General features: G+C 37.1%; 1 protein-coding gene across 2 annotated transcripts in view; it reads left to right on the plus strand.

Moving 5' to 3' along the window:
* Positions 1-17337, plus strand: part of BRWD3 (bromodomain and WD repeat domain containing 3) — a 212246-nt gene that overhangs the window by 132696 nt on the left and 62213 nt on the right. The window lies entirely within an intron of this gene.

Raw genomic sequence — 17337 nt, forward strand, 5'->3', positions numbered from 1 at the left:
TGGAACCTCAAGAGCACTCACTTTAATCAGTCTTAGGGCATTTATATTCTCAATTCTATTATATGTACACTGGCTTAACTGCTGTCCTCCACTATTTATTCTTGTGGACAGTGACAGAATCTTACTAATTTTTGTATCCTTCGTGTTATCAAAAACCTACCTCTGTGCTTTAGAGACAAAATATAACTCGAAGACAGAGTTTGGGTAAAGAGGAACAGTAGCTTTATTGCATTCCCAGTCAAAGGAGTCTACATACAGCAGGCTATGGCCTTCAAAAACTTCAAGTCCACTGGAGGAAGGGGATGGGGGTGCTTAGGGAAATACAGAATCTAGCTGGTTTTGATAGGAATTGTGTACTTTCTGCCAGCTCTTTTATTATGCCTTTAGGGTGGTAGCAGGTTCCTGAAACAAAAGGCTAAGAAGGGAAGAGGGGAGGTTTGCAGGAGAGAGGTAAAAGGTTACTTTAAAATCTAGCTTCACTGAAGCATTACTGTAGCCGTTTTAATTTCTGTTCAACTTTATGCTTTTAAGTGGTTTCACTTGTGGTACTTAACACAGAATCTTCAATATATTAGATGCTCAGAGAATATTTAAATAAATTGATTGGCTTATGAACTCATGAAAATAATTGTCTTTATTTTAGCTTAATTGCTACTTAGTAGAATTACAGTGGTATTTTGAGTCCTAATTCAAGTCCTAGTATTTTTTTTTAAGAAGCCCATGCTCAACCTGATAGAAAATATACTAGAGGACAGTTACCCCTTTCAGTGATTAGAAGAATGTCATTTCATAAGCAAGTCCTTCCTACTGAGCCTATGATTAAGTAAAATAGCCAAAATTATTACTGGTCAATCAAAAATTGATTTAAATTCTAGCTTGTTGAAAATTTTCATTTTCTTATAAAAATTATGGTAACATTGTAATATTTTGACTAAAATTGGCTTATATATTCTCTGGTATATTGAATAGCCATTCATTTCAGAGTGATTAAATGTTTGCAGTTCTTAATTTAAGACTACTGATAGGAATGTAATATTGTCATCATAATAAAAGAAGGGGCAAAACTTTGCAAATGGATCTAAAAGTCATGGGACCAATAAAAATTTCACCAAATGTTTCTATAATTGACTTTTATGGATACCTTATACCAGACATAGTGATCAAGTAGTCTTATAAGTAAATAATTACTTGCTGATTATCTTTTGATATTATTAAAATGTTTCCTTTCCTAATTGTATCTTCAAATAAGTATTGGAATTTGGAGCAATGCTTGTTTGTGTGGTTATTTTAGTAGAACATGCTCTGATGAATGCCGTATTAAAAAAACCCTAAAGAGCTTTTTCAGGGGCATATTCAAAATCGTGATTTGTTATACTTATTGCCTGTTCTTATGGAGCTTAAGGGGAGTAATTTTCTTAAGATTTTATTTATATTCCATTCACTTAACATACAGTTTTATATTAGTTTGTTTCAGGTATGCAATATACTGATTCAGTGCTTCCGTACAACACCTGGTGCTCATCACAAGTGTACTGCTTAATCTCCAGCACCTTTTTAGCCCATCCCCCTACCCACATCCTGTCTAGTAACCATCAGTTTGTTCTCCATAGTTAAGTCTCTTTCCTGATTCCCCTTGTCTCTCTTTTTTTTCCCTTTGCTACTTTGTTTTGTTTCTTAAATTCCACATATGAGTGAATTCACATGGTATTTGTATTTCTCTGCCTGACTTATTTCACTTAACATAATATTTTCTAGCAAAATCCATGTCCTTATAAATGGCAAAATTTCATTCTTTTCAATGGCTGAGTGGAATATCAATATTAAAATATTAATAAATATTAATAAAAATTTAAAAAATATTAAAAAGCATTTTAACCATAAATATTTAGTAATATTATTTAACATTTAGTAATTTATTTTTTAAAATAAAACCACACCACCATTATGACATTAGAAAGGTAATATTCCTCAATACCTGACCATTTGTTTTAGTTTAAGATTTTCATAGGTGAGGGAGAAAGGAAGGACATCATTGATAAGAATTAAAGAACTGTGAATGCTGGAAGAATAATGGGAGTGCCATATATTGCCACATTATCCACTTAGCAACTAAAGTTGTTAAGAGAACAAAAGGAAAAGCCTGGAGAAGAGAGGAAGAAAAGAATTGGTATATGCTATTCTATTGGAATATTACTCAGCCATTGAAAAGAATGAGAATTCCATTGTGTATAGATAAGTTGATGGACACATAGGCTGTTTCCATAATTTCACTATTGTACATAAAACTGTAATAAACGTTGAGGTGCATGTATCCACTTGAATTAGTATTTTTGTATTCTTTAGGTAAATACATAGACGGTAAATTCTGGATCCTAGGGTAGTTCTATTTTTAACTTTTTGAGGAACCTCCATACTGTTTTCCATAGTGGCTGCGCCACTTTGCATTCCCACCAACACTGCAGGAGGGTTCCCTTTTCTCCACACCCTTGCCAAGACTTGTTTTTTGTTGTGTTGTTGATTGTAGCCATTCTGACTGGTGTGAGGTGGTATCTCATTGTAATTTTGATTAGCATTTCCGCAATGATGAGTAATGTTGAGTATCTTTTCATGTGTGTGTTGGACATCTGGGTGTCTTCTTTGAAAAAATGTCTATCCATGTCTTCTGCCCATTTTTGAATTAGATTATTTGTTTTTGGGGTGTTGAGTTTTATAACTTCTTCATATGTTTTGGATATTAACCCTTTATCAGATATGTCCTTTGCAAATATCTTTTCGCATACTGTAGGTTGCCTTTTAGTTTTGTTGATTGTTTCCTTTGCTGTGCAGAAACATTTTATTTTGACGTTGTCCTAATAGTTTATCTTTGCTTTTGTTTCCCTTGACTCAGGAGACATATGTAGAAAGAAGTTGCTACACCGTTGTCAAAGAAGTTAGTGCCTGTGTTCTCTTCTAGGATTTTTATGGTTTGAGGTCTTACATTTAGGTCTTTAATCCATTTGGAATTTATTTTTGGTTTTGGGTATATGAAAGTGGTCCAGTTTCATTATTCTGTATGTTGCTCTTCAATTTTCCCAACACCATTGGTTGAAGAGACTGTCTTTTTCCCATTGGATATTCTTTCCTCCTTTGTCAAAGATTAATTGATCATGTAGTTGTGGATGTATTTTTAGATTTTCTATTCTGTTCTATTGATCTATGTATCTGTTTTTGTGCCAATACCATACTGTTTTGATTACCACAGCTTTATAATAAAAATTGAAGTCTGGAATTGTGATGCATCCAGCTTTGCTTTTCTTTTTTAAGGTAGCTTTGGCTATTGGGGGGGGGGGCTTTTGTGGTTCCATACAAATTTTAGAATTGTTTGTTCCAGTTCTGTGAAAAATGCTGGTGTTATTTTGATAGGGATAAATGAAATATGTAGGCAGTGTTGGGTTTTATAGACGTTTTCACAATATTTGTTCGTTCAATCCCTGAGCATGGAGTGTCTTTCCAATTCTTTGTCTTATCTTCAATTTCTTTCATCAGCGTTTTACAGTTTTTAGAATACAGGTCTTTAACCTCAGATTTATTCCAAGGTATCTTATTAGTTTTGCTGCAATTGTAAATGGAATTGAATCTTTAATTTTGCTTTCTGCTTATTCATTATTGGTATGTAGAAATGTAACAGATTTCTGTACATTCATTTTGTATCCTGCAACTTTATTGAATTCGTGTATCAAACCTAGCACTCTTTTAGTGCAATCTTCGGAGTTTTCTACAGAGAGTATGATATCAACTGCAAATAGTGGAAGTTTTATTTCTTCCTTGCCAATTTGGGTGCTGTTTATTTCCTTTTGTTGTCTGATTGCTGAGGCTATGACTTCCAGTACTATGTTAAATAAGAGCGGTAAGAGTGGCCATCCCTGTCTCGTTCCTGACAACGATGGAAAAACTCTCAATTTTTCCCCTATAAACACAATATTAACTGTGGGTTTTTTTGTATATAGCCTTCATTGTGTTGAGATATGTTTCCTCTAAACCTACTTTGTTGGAGGTCTTTATCATGAATGGAGGCTGTACCTTTTAAAATGCTTTTTCTGCATCTATTGAAATGATCAGGTTTATAAAGATTTAAGATAGTGGAGTAGTGGGGGTACCCTATATTTGCCTCGCCCCTCGAGCACAGCTAGATAAGTATTGGGTCATTCTGAACACCCATGAAATCAGTCTGAGGACTGAGATAACAAATGCACAACTAGAAGGAGAAAAGAGGCCACTTTATGGAAGCACAGACAGACTTCAGTGAGTAGCACAGTGCCCACTGTGGAAGTTTGAGCTGCGTACACTAAACCCTGCCCCCCTGAGCTCTGGAGGTGCTTTTTTTTTTTTTTTTATAAGGCAAGCTTTCCTGAGAACCAGAGCAGCAGGCACCTCCCCCAGAAAACCAACACAAACCACCCCGCCCTTACCAACTCTACTGACCATAGAGTGTAGCAAAACTTCAGATCTAGTGGAAGCTGGATCTAACCTCTTTTAACAAGCTGACCAGAGCACACTAAGCTAAAACTCACCATGTACTGGACAAGGTCCAAACACTCCCCACTGCAGGCGAGAAGAAACTCTGCAGAGGACTGATACGAGGGAGAGAGTAGCCTAAATACAGCAGCAGAGTGCACAGGGCATACACCAGAAACATTTCCTGAAGCACCAGGCCCTGGCCAGTATATGACATCTTCTTCATATAGCATTACTCTCAGGAACAGGAAACATAACAGGGTTTCCTAACACACAGAAGACAGAGACCTAGGCAAAATGCCACATCAGAGGAATTCATCCCCAAAGAAATAACAAGGTCATGGTCAAGGATGTAATCAAAACAGATATAATATGCCTGAGCCAGAACTTGAAACAACAATCATAAGGATAGTAGCTGGGCTTGAGAAAACCATAGAAGACACTGGGGAATCCTTACTGCAGAGATAAAAGACCTAAAACCTAGTCAGGCTGAAATTAAAAAATGCTATAACTGAGATGTGAAACAGATTGGATGTAATGAAAAGGATAGGAGAACTACAAATAAGTGATATAGAAGACAAAATTACGGAAAATAATCAAGCTGAAAATAACAGTGAAAGGAAAATATTGGATCATGAATGTAGACTTAGTGAACTTAGTGATTCCATAAAGCATAATAACATATCATAGGAGTCACAGAAGAAGAAGAGAGGGAAAAAGGGGCAGAAGGTTTATTTGAGCAAATAAGAGCTGAACACTTCCCTAATCTGGGAAAGGAAGCAAACATCCAAATCTAGGAGGCACAAAGAACTCCCATCAGAAAGCAACAAAAACAGGACAAAATGAAAACATATCATAGCAAAATTTGCAAAATATACACATAAGGAAAATATCCTGAAATCAGCAGGGGAAAAGAAATCCCTAACTTACAAAAGAAGACAAATCAGGTTAGCAGCAGACTTATCAACAGAAACATGGAAGGCCAGAAGGGAAAGCATGATATATGCAATGTGCTGAATGGGAAAAATATGCAGCCAATAATACTTGATCCAACAAGACCTTCATTCAGAATAGAAGGAGAAATAGATTTTCCCAGACAAACAAAAACTAAAGGAGTTAGTGAACACTACACTAGTCCTGCAAGAACTATTAAAAGGGATTCTTTGAGTGGGAAAGTAAGTCCAAAGGCAACAAAGACTAGACAGGAACAGAGAAAATCTCCAGAAACACTGAGGTAATACAGGTGACACAGTGGCACTAAATTTATACCTATTGATAATCACTCTGAATGTAAGTGGACTAAATGCTTCAATTAAAAGAGGGTATCAGAATGAATCAAAAAACAAGACCCATCTATGCGCTGCCTACAATAGGCTCGCTTTATTTTTTTTATATGCATCTTTATTTTTTTTGCTTATTATTTTTTATTATGTTCAGTTAGCCACTATATAGTACATCATTAGTTTTTGATGTAATGTTCAGTGATTCATTAGTTACGTATAACACCCAGTGCTCATCACAGCACATGCCCTCCTTAATACCCATCAACCTGTTACCCCCTTCCCACATCTCCTTCCCCTCTGAAACCCTCAGTTTGTTTCCCAGGGTGCATAGTCTCTCATGGTTCGACTCCCTCTCTGATTTCTCCCCCTTCGGATTTCCCTCCCTTCCCCTATGGTCCTCCATGCTATTGCTTATGTTCCACATATGAATGAATTCAGTGATAATTGTCTTTCTCTGCTTGACTTACTTCACTTAGCATAATCCCCTTCAGTTCCGTGTCAGTGCAAACGGTGGGTATTCATCGTTTCTGATGGCTGAATAATATTCCGTTCTATATATGTACCACATCTTCTTTATCCATTTGTCTTTTGAAGGGCATCTCGCCTCCTTCCAGTCTGGCTATTGTGGACATTGCTGCTATGAACATTGGGGTGCATGTGCCCCTTTTTTTCACTACATCTGTGTCTTTTGGGTAAATACCTAGTAGTGCAATTGCTGGGGCATAGGGTAGCTCAATGTTTAACTTTGTGAGGAACCTTCATACTGTTTTCCAGAGTGGCTGTACCGACTTGCATTCCCACCAACAGGGTAAGAGGGTTCCCCTTTCTCCAAATCCTCGCCAACATTGGTTGTTTCCTGTTTTGTTAATTTTTGCCATTCTAACTGATGTGAGGTGGTATCTCATTGTGGTTTTGATTTCTATTTCTCTGATACCATCTGATGTGGAGCATTGTTTCATGTGTCTGTTAGCCATTTGTATGTATTCTTTGAAGACATGTCTGTTCATGTCTTCTGCCCATTTTCTGAGTGGATTGTTTTTTGAGTATTAAGTCTGAGAAGTTCTTCACAGAGATTGGATACCATCCCTCTATCTGTAGTGTCATTTGCAAAGATCCTCTCCCATTCCGTGGGTTGCCTCTTAGTTTTGTCCCGTTTCCTTTGCTGTGCAGAAGCTTTTTATCTTGATGAAGTCCTAAAAGTTCATTTTTGCTTTTGTTTCCCTTGCCTTTGGAGCCATGTCTTGAAAGAAGTTACTGTGGCTGATGTTAAAGAGGTTACTGCCTATGTTCTCCTCTAGGATATTGATGGATTCCTGTCTCACATTGAGGTCTTTCATCCATTTTGAGTTTATCATTGTGTATGGTGTAAGGAAATGGTCCAGTTTCATTCTTCTATATGTAGCTGTCCAATTTTCCCAGCACCAATTATTGAAAAGACTGTCTTTTTTCCACTGGATATTTTTTCCTGATTTGTCACAGATTAGTTGACCATAGAGTTGAGGGTCCATTTCTGGAGTCTCTATTTTGTTCCGTTGGTCTATGTGTTTCTTTTTGTGCCAATACCATGCTGTCTTGGTGATTACAGCTTTGTAATGTAGCTTGAAATCAGGCAATGTGATGCCCCGAGCTTTGTTTTTCTTTTTTATCATGTCCCTGATGGTTTGGGGCCTTTTCTAGTTCCATACAAATTTTAGGATTCTTTGTTCCAGCTCTTTTAAAAATGCCAGGGGTATTTTAATAGGGATGGCATTGAAAGTGTAATTTGCTCTGGGCAGGATAGACATTTTAATGATGTTTATTCTTCCAATCTATGAGCATGGAATGTTTTTCTAACTCTTTGTGTCTTCCTCCATGTCTTTCATAAGTGTTCTGTAGTTTCTAGAGTATAGATTGTTTACTCTTTGATTGCGTTTATTCCTAGGTATCTTATGGGTTTTTTTGCTGTTGTGAATGGAATCAATTCCTGAATTTCTCTTTCTACAATTACATTGTTAGTGTATAGAAAAGCAACTGATTTTTGTGCATTGATTTTGTATCCTGCCACATTCCTGAATTGCTGTATGAGTTCTAGTAATTTGGGGGTGGAGTCTTTTGAGTTTTCCACATAGAGTATCATGTCATCTGTGAAGAGGGAGAGTTTGACTTCTTTGCCAATTTGGATGCCTTTTATTTCTTTTTGCTGTCTGATTGCTGAGTCTAGGATTTCTAGCACTATGTTGAACAATAGTGGTGAGAGTGGGCATCCCTGTCGTGTTCCTTATCTTAAGGGAAAAGCTCTCAGCTTCTCCCCATTGATAATGATATTCGCTGTCAGCTTTTCATAGATGGTTTTTATGATATTGAAATATGTTCCCTCTATCCCTATACTCTGAAGAGTTTTAATCAGAAAGAAATGTATTTTGTCAAATGCTTTTTCTGCATCAGTTGAGAGGATCATATGGTTCTTGCCTCTTCTTTTATTAATGTGCTATATCACGTTGCTGGATTTGCAAATGTTGAACCACCCTTGAGTCCCAGGAATAAATCCCATCTGGTTGTGGTGAATAATCCTTTTAATGTTCTTTTGGATCCTATTGGCTAGAATCTTGTTGAGTATTTTTGCATCCATGTTCATCAGGGATATTGGTCTGTCATTCTCCTTTTTGATGGGATGTTTGCCAGGTTTTGGGATCACGTAATGCTGGCCTCATAGGAGTTCGGAAGTTTTCTTTCTGTTTCTATTTTTTGAAACAGCTTCAGAAGAATAGGTATTACTTCTTTAAATGTTTGGTAGAATTCCCCTGGGAACCCATCTGGCCCTGGACTCTTGTTTCTTGGGACATTTTTGTTACTGCTTCAATTTCGTTACTGGTTTTTCGTCTATTCAGATTGTCTGTTTCCTCCTATTTCAGTCTTGGTAGTTTGTACGTTTCCAGGAAGGCATCCATTTCTTCCAGGCTGCTTTAATTTCTTGGCATATAGTTGCTGGTAATAATTTCTATTAATTGTTTCTATTTCCTTGGTGTTAGTGGTATTCCCTCCCCTTTCATTCATGATTTTATTAATTTGGGTCATTTCTCTTTTCTTTTGGATAAGTTTGGCCAGTGGTTTTCAATCTTATTAATTCTTTCAAAGAACGAGCTTCTAGTTTCGTTATTCTATTCTACTTTTTTCTGGTTTCTGTTTCATTGATCTCTGCTCTAATCTTTATTATTTCTCCTCTCCTGCTTGGTTTATGTTTTATTTGCTGTTCTTCCTCAGCTCTTTTAGGTGTAGGGTTACCTTGTGCATTTTGGATTTTTCTGATTTTTTGAGAGAGGCTGGGGTGGCTATGTATTTCCTCCTTGGGACCGTCTTTGCTGTATCTCATAGGTTTTGGACCGATGTGTTTCTGTTCTCATTAGTTCCATAAATTTTTAAGTTCTTTGATTTCCTAGTTGACCCATTCTTTCTTTAGCAGGATGGTCTTTAACATCCACATGTTTGAAATCCTTCCAAATTTTTTCTTGTGATTGAATTCCAGTTTCAAGGCATTGTGGTCTGATAACATATAGGGAATAATCTCAGTCTTTTGGTATTGGCTGAGTCCTGATTTGTGACTCAATATGTGGTCTCTTTTGGAGAAAGTTCTGTGTGCATTCAAGCAGAATGAGTATTCTGTTGTTTCAGGGTGGAATGTTCTGTATATATCTGTGAAGTCCATCTGGTCCAATGTGTCCTTCAAAGCTCTTGTTTCTTTGTTAATCTTTTGTTTAAATGATCTGTCCATTGCTGAGAGTGGAGTGTTTAAATATACTACTATTGGTGTATTATTGTCAATTTGATTATTTATTTTGTTTAACAGCTGGCTTATGTAGTTGGCTGTTCACATGTTGGGGGCATAGATATTTACAGTTGTTAGATTTTCTTGTTTGATAGACCCTTTAAGAATGATATAGTGTCCCTCTGGATCTCTTATTACAGTCTTTGGTTTAAATTCTAATTTGTCTTATATAAGAATTGCTACCCCAGCTTTCTTTTGAGGTCCTTTGGCATGATAAGTACTTCTCCATCCCCTCACTTTCAGTGTGGAGGTGTCTTTATATTCAAAAAGATTCTTTTGTATACAGCATATGGATGGGTCCTGTCTTTTTATCCAGTCTGATACCCTGTGCCATTTCAGGAGAGCATTTAGGCTGTTCACGTTGAGTTGCTACTGAAAGATATATATTTATTGCCATCCTATTGTCTGTACAGTCCCTGTTTCTATGGATTATCTCTGTAAATTTCTGGTCTATATTAGTCTTGCGATCTTTCTTCTTTCATAGAATCCCCCTTAGTATTTCTTACAGGGCTGGCTTGGCAATCACATATTCTTTCAGTTTCTGCCGGTCCTAGGAGCTCTTTATCTCTCTATCCATTCTGAATGGCAGCCTTGCCAGATAAAGTATTCTTGGCTGCATGTCCTTCTCATTTAGTACCCTGAATATGCCTTGCCAGCCCTTTCTGGCTTTCCAGGTCTCTGTGGACAGGTCTGATGTCATTCTGATGTTCTTGCCTCTGTACATAAGAAATACCTTCCTCCTAGCTGCTCTCAGGATGGCTTCCTTGGTTTTAAGATTTGTGAATTTTACTATTACATTCCAGGTGTTGATATGTTCTCCTTGATCATGGAAGGGGTCCTTTCTGCCTTTAGGACACAAATGCTTGTTTCCTTACCCAGATTAGGGAATTTCTCAGCTATCATTTGCTTACATATATCTTCTGGTCTTCTCTCTCTCCACCCTCAGGGATCCTAATAATTCTGACATTGGAGCATTTCATGGTGTCACTGATTTCCCTAAGTCTGTTGTCGTGGATTTTAAGCTGTTTGTCCAATGCCTCCTCCTGTTCCTTCCTTACTATCAGTTTATCTTCTACATCACTAATTCATTTTCTGCCTCATTTACCCTAGCTGTGAGAATATCTAGTTTAGACTGCATCTCATTCATAGCGTTTTTAAGTTCAGCCTGATTTCATCTCATTTCTGCTCTTAGAGATTCTATGTTGCTGCTAATGGTTTTCCCAAGCCTAGCTATTTTCCTCATAATTGCTACCCTGAAGTCTTTCTCTGACATCTTGCTTATATCTGTGTCCATTAGGTCTGCGGGAGAGGCCATTGTCTCTGGTTCTTTTCTTTGTTGGGAGTTCCTCCTCCTAGTTATTCTGTTGAGGGGTGGTTGAGGGGATGTACAGAGTCCAAAATATCAACCATAATCACAGGCAAGATGCACCCTGGGAAAGTTTGGAGCAGTCAGAAGCCACCATCGCAAAAACACTGCCAAAATGAAACCCAGGAATAAGATTTAAAAAGTTAAAAAAAAGGGGGGGTGTGAGAGGAGAGGGAGCTACAATCTGTCAGTGTGGGTAAGGTATGATGTTTCAGTTCTTCCTGGGTGTATTTTGTTCTCTTTGTTAGAGAACACTACTTCCTAGAGTTACAGGGAAATTAAAACTGGTATATATAAAGTTAATATTGAATAGGGAAGAAAGGACTACTTTGATGCTTATATCTGTGTGTGTGTGTGTGTATACTTTTTAATATATATATATATACGCACACACACACATATATATGTATATGTTGGGAGTATAAAGTATAAGGTAAAAAGTATAAAGTAAAAAGCTACTATGGAATATGTTTTATTAAACATCTAGTTGAAATGAGAAATAGGTAAAAAGAAAAAACAGAGAAGAAATATGAGAAAGAAGAAAAAGAACCAAAAAACAGTGGTATCTGAGAAATACGCAAGCTGTGATGCAATACTTAGAGCTCAATATACTGTTTTCCCCTGATGTTGGGGTTTTACAGTTTTATGGGGACTCTGGGGTTATCATCCTCTTGTTCTTCCAGCTTGTCTTCTTGGGGAGGGGCCTGCTGTGCTATTTTTCAGGCAACCCTGCTTGGGCAGAGTTGCCCTGCCCCTTATGAGGGGTCTGGGTTCTGTGGAAACCGGTTTTGGGGGCTTTTATTCTCTGGCAGCTTTTTGTGCTTTTTTATATCGTCAGAGCAAAGGAAAATGTCCGCACCTTGACCTCTGCCGCAGGGCAGAAAAGTCACAGTCTACTCTTCTCTGAACCCTCCAGAACACAGTCTCCCTTTCTGTAAGCACTGCTGAAAACCACAGCCTCCCACGGGTGCTGCACACCCCCAGCGACCCTCTCAGCGGTGAAATCAGGCCCCCCCCTTGTCTCTGCCCTTTGTGCTTCTAAAACTGTGAGTAGTCCCTGTCCGGTTGGGCAGCCCCGGATCCGTGGGTGCAGGCAGGAGTGGCTGGCCTGGGGTCCGTGGGCTCAGGGTGCAGCAGCTGGCTACAGTCAGCGATAGGCTCACTTTAGACCTAACGTCACATACAGACTGAAAGAGAAGGGATGGAGAACCATCTATCATGCTAATGGATGTCAAAAAAAAAAAAAAGCTGGAGTAACCATACTTATATCAGATAAACTAGAGTTTAAACCAAATACTATATAACAAGAGATGAAGAAGGGCACTATATCATAATAAAGTGGTCTATCCAGCAAAAAGAACTAACACATGTAAATATTTATGCCGCCAACTTGGGAGCACCCAAATAAATAAATGAATTAATAACAAACTTAAAAAAACTCAGTGATAATAACACAAGTATATTAGGGGACTTTAACACACCACTTACAGCAATGGACAAATGATCTAAGCAGAAAATCAACAAGGAAACAATGGGTTTGAATGACAGGCTGAATGTGATGAACTTAACAGATATATTCAGAACATTTCATCCTAAAGCAGCAGAACACACATTCTTTTTGCATGCACATGGAATATTCTCCAGAATACATCACATACTGGCTTACATCAGTAAGATTGAGATCATACCATGCATATTTTCTGACCAGAATGCTATAAAACATGAAGTCAACCACAAGAAAAAATTTGGAAAGACGATGTATACATGGAGGTTAAAGAATATCCTACTAAAAACTGAATGGGTTAACCATGAAATTAAAGAGAAAATAAAGAAATACATGGAAACAAAGATGAAAACACAGTAGTCCAAAACTTTTGGGATGTAGTGAAAGCAGTCATAAGACAGAAGTATATACAAAACAGACCTACCTCAAGAAGCAAGAAAAGTCTCAAATAAACAATCTTAAGGAGCTAGAAAAAGAACAGCAAATAAAGCCTAAAGTCAGAAGAAGACAGGAAAAAATAAAGATTAGGGCAGAAAATAAATGATATAGAAACAAATAAAAAACAGAACAGTTCAGTGAAACTAGGAGCTTGTTCTATAAAAGAATTAATAAAATTGATAAACCCCTAGCCAGATTTATCAAAAAGAGAAGAGAAAGGACCCAAATAAATAAAATCATGAATGAAAGAGGAGGGATCACAACTAACACCACAAAAATATTTTAAAAAATAAGAGAATATTATGAAAAATTATATGCCAAAAATTGGGCAATATAGAAGAACTGAATAAATTCCTAGAAACACAAGCTACCAAAACTGAATCAGGAAGAAATAAGAAAACTTGAAGAAACCAAAAACCGCCAAGAAATTGAATCAGTAATCACAAATTTAACTAACAAAAGTCCAGGGCCAGATGGCTTCACAGGGGAATTCTAACAAACATTTAAAGAAGAGTTAATACCCATTTTCCTCAAACTCTTGCAAAAAATGGATGGAAAACTCGTTCTACAAGTCCAGGCTTACCTTGATTCCAAAATCAGACAAAGACCCCAATACAGTTGAGGTCATGATCTCAGGGTTGTGGGATTGATCCCTACTTTGGGCTCCACACTCAGTGCAGAGTCTGCTCGTCCCCCTCCCTTTTCTCCACCCCCTGCTCGCTCTCTCTCGCTTTAAAAAAAAAAAAAAGGACCCCACTAAAAAGGAGAATTATGAGCCTATATCCCTGATAACGATTAATGTAAAAATTCTCACGAAGTTGCTAGCAAATTGAATCAAACAGTACATTAAAAGAATTATTCACCACAATCAAGTGGAATTTATTCTTGGGCTGCAAGGGTGATCCAGTATTTGTAAATCAATCAACATGATAACACCACATTAATAAAAGAAAGAATAAGAACCATATGATCCTCTAAATAGATGCAGACAAAGCATATGACAAAGTACAGCATCCATTCCTTAAAAAAAAAAAATTAGGGAGAGAGGGAACATACCTCAACATCATAAAGTCCATATGTGAAAGACCCACTGCTAATATCATCATCAATGGAGAAAAACAGAGCTTTTCCTTTACAGTCATGAAGAAGACAGGGATATCCAGTCTCATCACAGTTATTTAACATACCTGGAAGTCCTAGCCACAGGAAAGAGACAAAAAAATTAATAAAAAGCATCCAAGTCAGTGAGGAAGAATTAATTTTCACCATTTGCAAATGTCATGGTACTCTATAGAAAACCCAAAGGATTCCACTAAAAATTCCTCAAACTGATACACAAATTCAGTAAAGTTGAAGGATACAAAATCAATATACAGAAATCTTTTGCGTTTCTACACACCAGTAATGAAGCAGCAGAAAGAAATCAAGGAATCCATCCCATTTACAGTTGTATCAAAAACCAAAAGATACCTATGAATAAACCTAACCACAGAAGTAAAATATCTGTACTATGAAAGCTAGAATAATTATGAAAGAAATTGAAGAGATCACAAAGAAATTGAAAAATATTCCTTGCTCATGGGTTGGAAAAATTAGTATTGTTAAAATGTCTATACTACCCAAAGCAATCTACACATTTAATTCAATCCTTACCAAAATACCACCAGCATTTTTCACTGAGCTAGAACGAACAATCCTAAAACTAGTATGGAACCACAAAAGACCCCAAATAGCCAAAGCAATCTTGAAAAAGAAATGCAAAGCTGGAGGCCTCACAATTCCAAACTTCAAGCTATATTACAAAGCTGTACTAATCAAGCCAGTATGTGACTGGCACAAAAACAGACACACAGATCAATAGAACAGAGTAGAGAACCCAGAAATGCACCCACAACTAGATAGTCAACTAATCTTTGACAAAGTGGGAAAGAATATCCAATGGAAAAAAGACAGTCTCTTCAACTCATGGTGTTGGGAAAACTTGACAGCAACATGCAAAAGAATGAAACTGGACCACTTTTGTACACCAGATACAAAACTAAATTCAAAATGGATTAAAGACCTAAATGTGAGACAGGAATCTGTCAAAATCCTAGAGGAGAACAAGGGAGAAATCTCTTTGCCATTAGCCTTAGCAACTTCTTACTAGACACATTTTAGGAGGCAAGGAAAGAAAAGCTATAATGAGCTATTGGGACTTCATCAAGTAAAAAAGCTTCTGCACAGCAAAGGAAACAATCCACAAAACTAAAAGGCAACATTTGCAATGGGAGAAGATATTTGCAAATGACATATCTGTTAAAGGGTTATTATCTATAATATATAAATAACTAACAAAACTTAATACCCGAAAAACAAATAATCCTGTTGAGAAAAGGGCAGAACACATGTAGACATTTTTCCAAACAAGATCTTCAGATGTCTAACAGACACATGATAAAATGTTCAACATCACTCATGATCAGGGATCTACAAATCAAAACCACAATGAGATACCACCTCACACCTGTCAGAATGGCTAAAATTAACAACACAAAAACAACAGGTGTTGGAGAGGGTGTGGAGAAAGGGGAACTCTCTTGCAGTGTTGGTGGGAATGCAAATTGGTATAGCCACTTTGGAAAACACTCTGGAGGTTTCTCAAAAGGTTAAAAATAGAACTACCCTAAGACCAAGCATTTCACTACTAGGTATTTATCCAAAAGATACAGAATTACTGATTCAATAGAGCACTTGTACCCCAATGTTTATAGCAGCATTATCAAAAATAGCCTAATTATGGAAAGAGACCAAATGGCCTTTGATGAATGGATAAAGAAGAAGTGGCATGTGTGTACAATGTAGTATTACCCATCAAAAAGAATGATATCTGGAAATTTGTAACAGTGTGGATTGAGCTAGAGTGTATTATGCTAAGTGAAGTCAGTCAGCCAGATAAGTATAAATACCATATGATTTCACTCATATGTGGAATTTAAGAAACAAAACAGATGAACATATGGGAAGGAAGACAAAAAAATGAGAGAGGGAAGCAAACTATATGAGATTATTAAGTATAGAAAACAAACTGTGTTGCTAGAGGGGAGGTGGGCAACAAATGGGCTAAATGGGTGATGGGTATTAAGGAGGGCACTTGTGATGAGCACACTGAGTATTATATGTGAGTGATGCATCACTAAATGCTACTCGTCAAACCAATATTACAGTATAATTTAACTAGAGTTTAAATAAAACCTTGGGGAAAAAAACCTAAAAATGAAATGATCATATGGTTTTTATCCTTTCTTTTATTAATGTGATACAACATATTATTAAGAGTGATGAAGTGATGTGCAAATATTGAACCACCCTTGCAACCCAGGAATAAATCCCACTCAATCATCATGAATTATTTCTTTAATGTGTTATTGGACTCAGTTTGAAAGTATTTTAATGAGTATTTTTTCATCCATGTTCATCAGGGGTATTGCCCTGTAGTTCTCTTTTTTAGTGGTATCGTATTTTGTAATCTTTTATTATATTAGTCACCATACAGTATGTCATTAGTTTTTGATGTAGTCTTCTATGATTCATTGTTTGCGTAAAACACCCAGTGCTCCATGCAGTACGTGCCCTCTTTAATACCTATCACCGGCCTAGCACAACTGCCCACCCCCTCCCCTCTGAAACCCTCATTTTGTTTCCCAGAGTCCATAGTTTCTTGTGCTTCATTTCCCCTTCAGTTTACCCCCCTTTCATTCTTCCCTTCCTTCTCCTACTGATCTCCCTGCTATTTCTTATGTTCCATAAATGAGTGAAACCCTATGATGATTGTCTTTCTCCGCTTGACTTATTTCACTTAGCATAATCTTTTCCAGTCCCATCCATGTTACTGCAAATGTTGGGTAATCATTCTTTCTGACGGCTGAGTAATATTCCATTACTCAGTATATATGGACCACATCTTCTTTATCCATTCATCTGTCGAAGGGCATCTCGGCTCCTTCCACAATTTAGCTATTGTGGACAATGCTGCTATGAACGTTGGGATGCATATGGCCCTTCTCTTCACTACATCTGTATCTTTGGGGTGCATACCCAGTAGTGCAATTGCTGGGTCATAGGGTAGCTCTATTTTTAACTTTTTAATGGACCTCCACACTGTTTTCCAAAGTGGCTGTACCAACTTGCATTCCCACAAACAGTGTAAGAGGGATCCCCTTTCTCCACATCCTCTCCAACATTTGTTGTTTCTTTTCTTGTCAATTTTTGCCATTCTAACTAGCGTAAGGTGGTATCCCAATGTGGTTTTGATTTGAATTTCCCTGATGGCTAATGATTTTAAACATTTCTTCATGTGTCTTGTCAGCCATTTGTATGTCTTCATTGGAAAAGTGTCTGTTCATATCTTCTGTCCATTTTTTATTTGATTATTTGTTTCCCATGTATTGAGTTTGAGAAGTTCTTCATA

The sequence above is a fragment of the Ursus americanus genome, chromosome X, assembly GCF_024610735.1.
Source record: "Ursus americanus isolate L20-20 chromosome X, mUrsAme1.1.p, whole genome shotgun sequence".
Lineage (NCBI taxonomy): Eukaryota > Metazoa > Chordata > Mammalia > Carnivora > Ursidae > Ursus > Ursus americanus.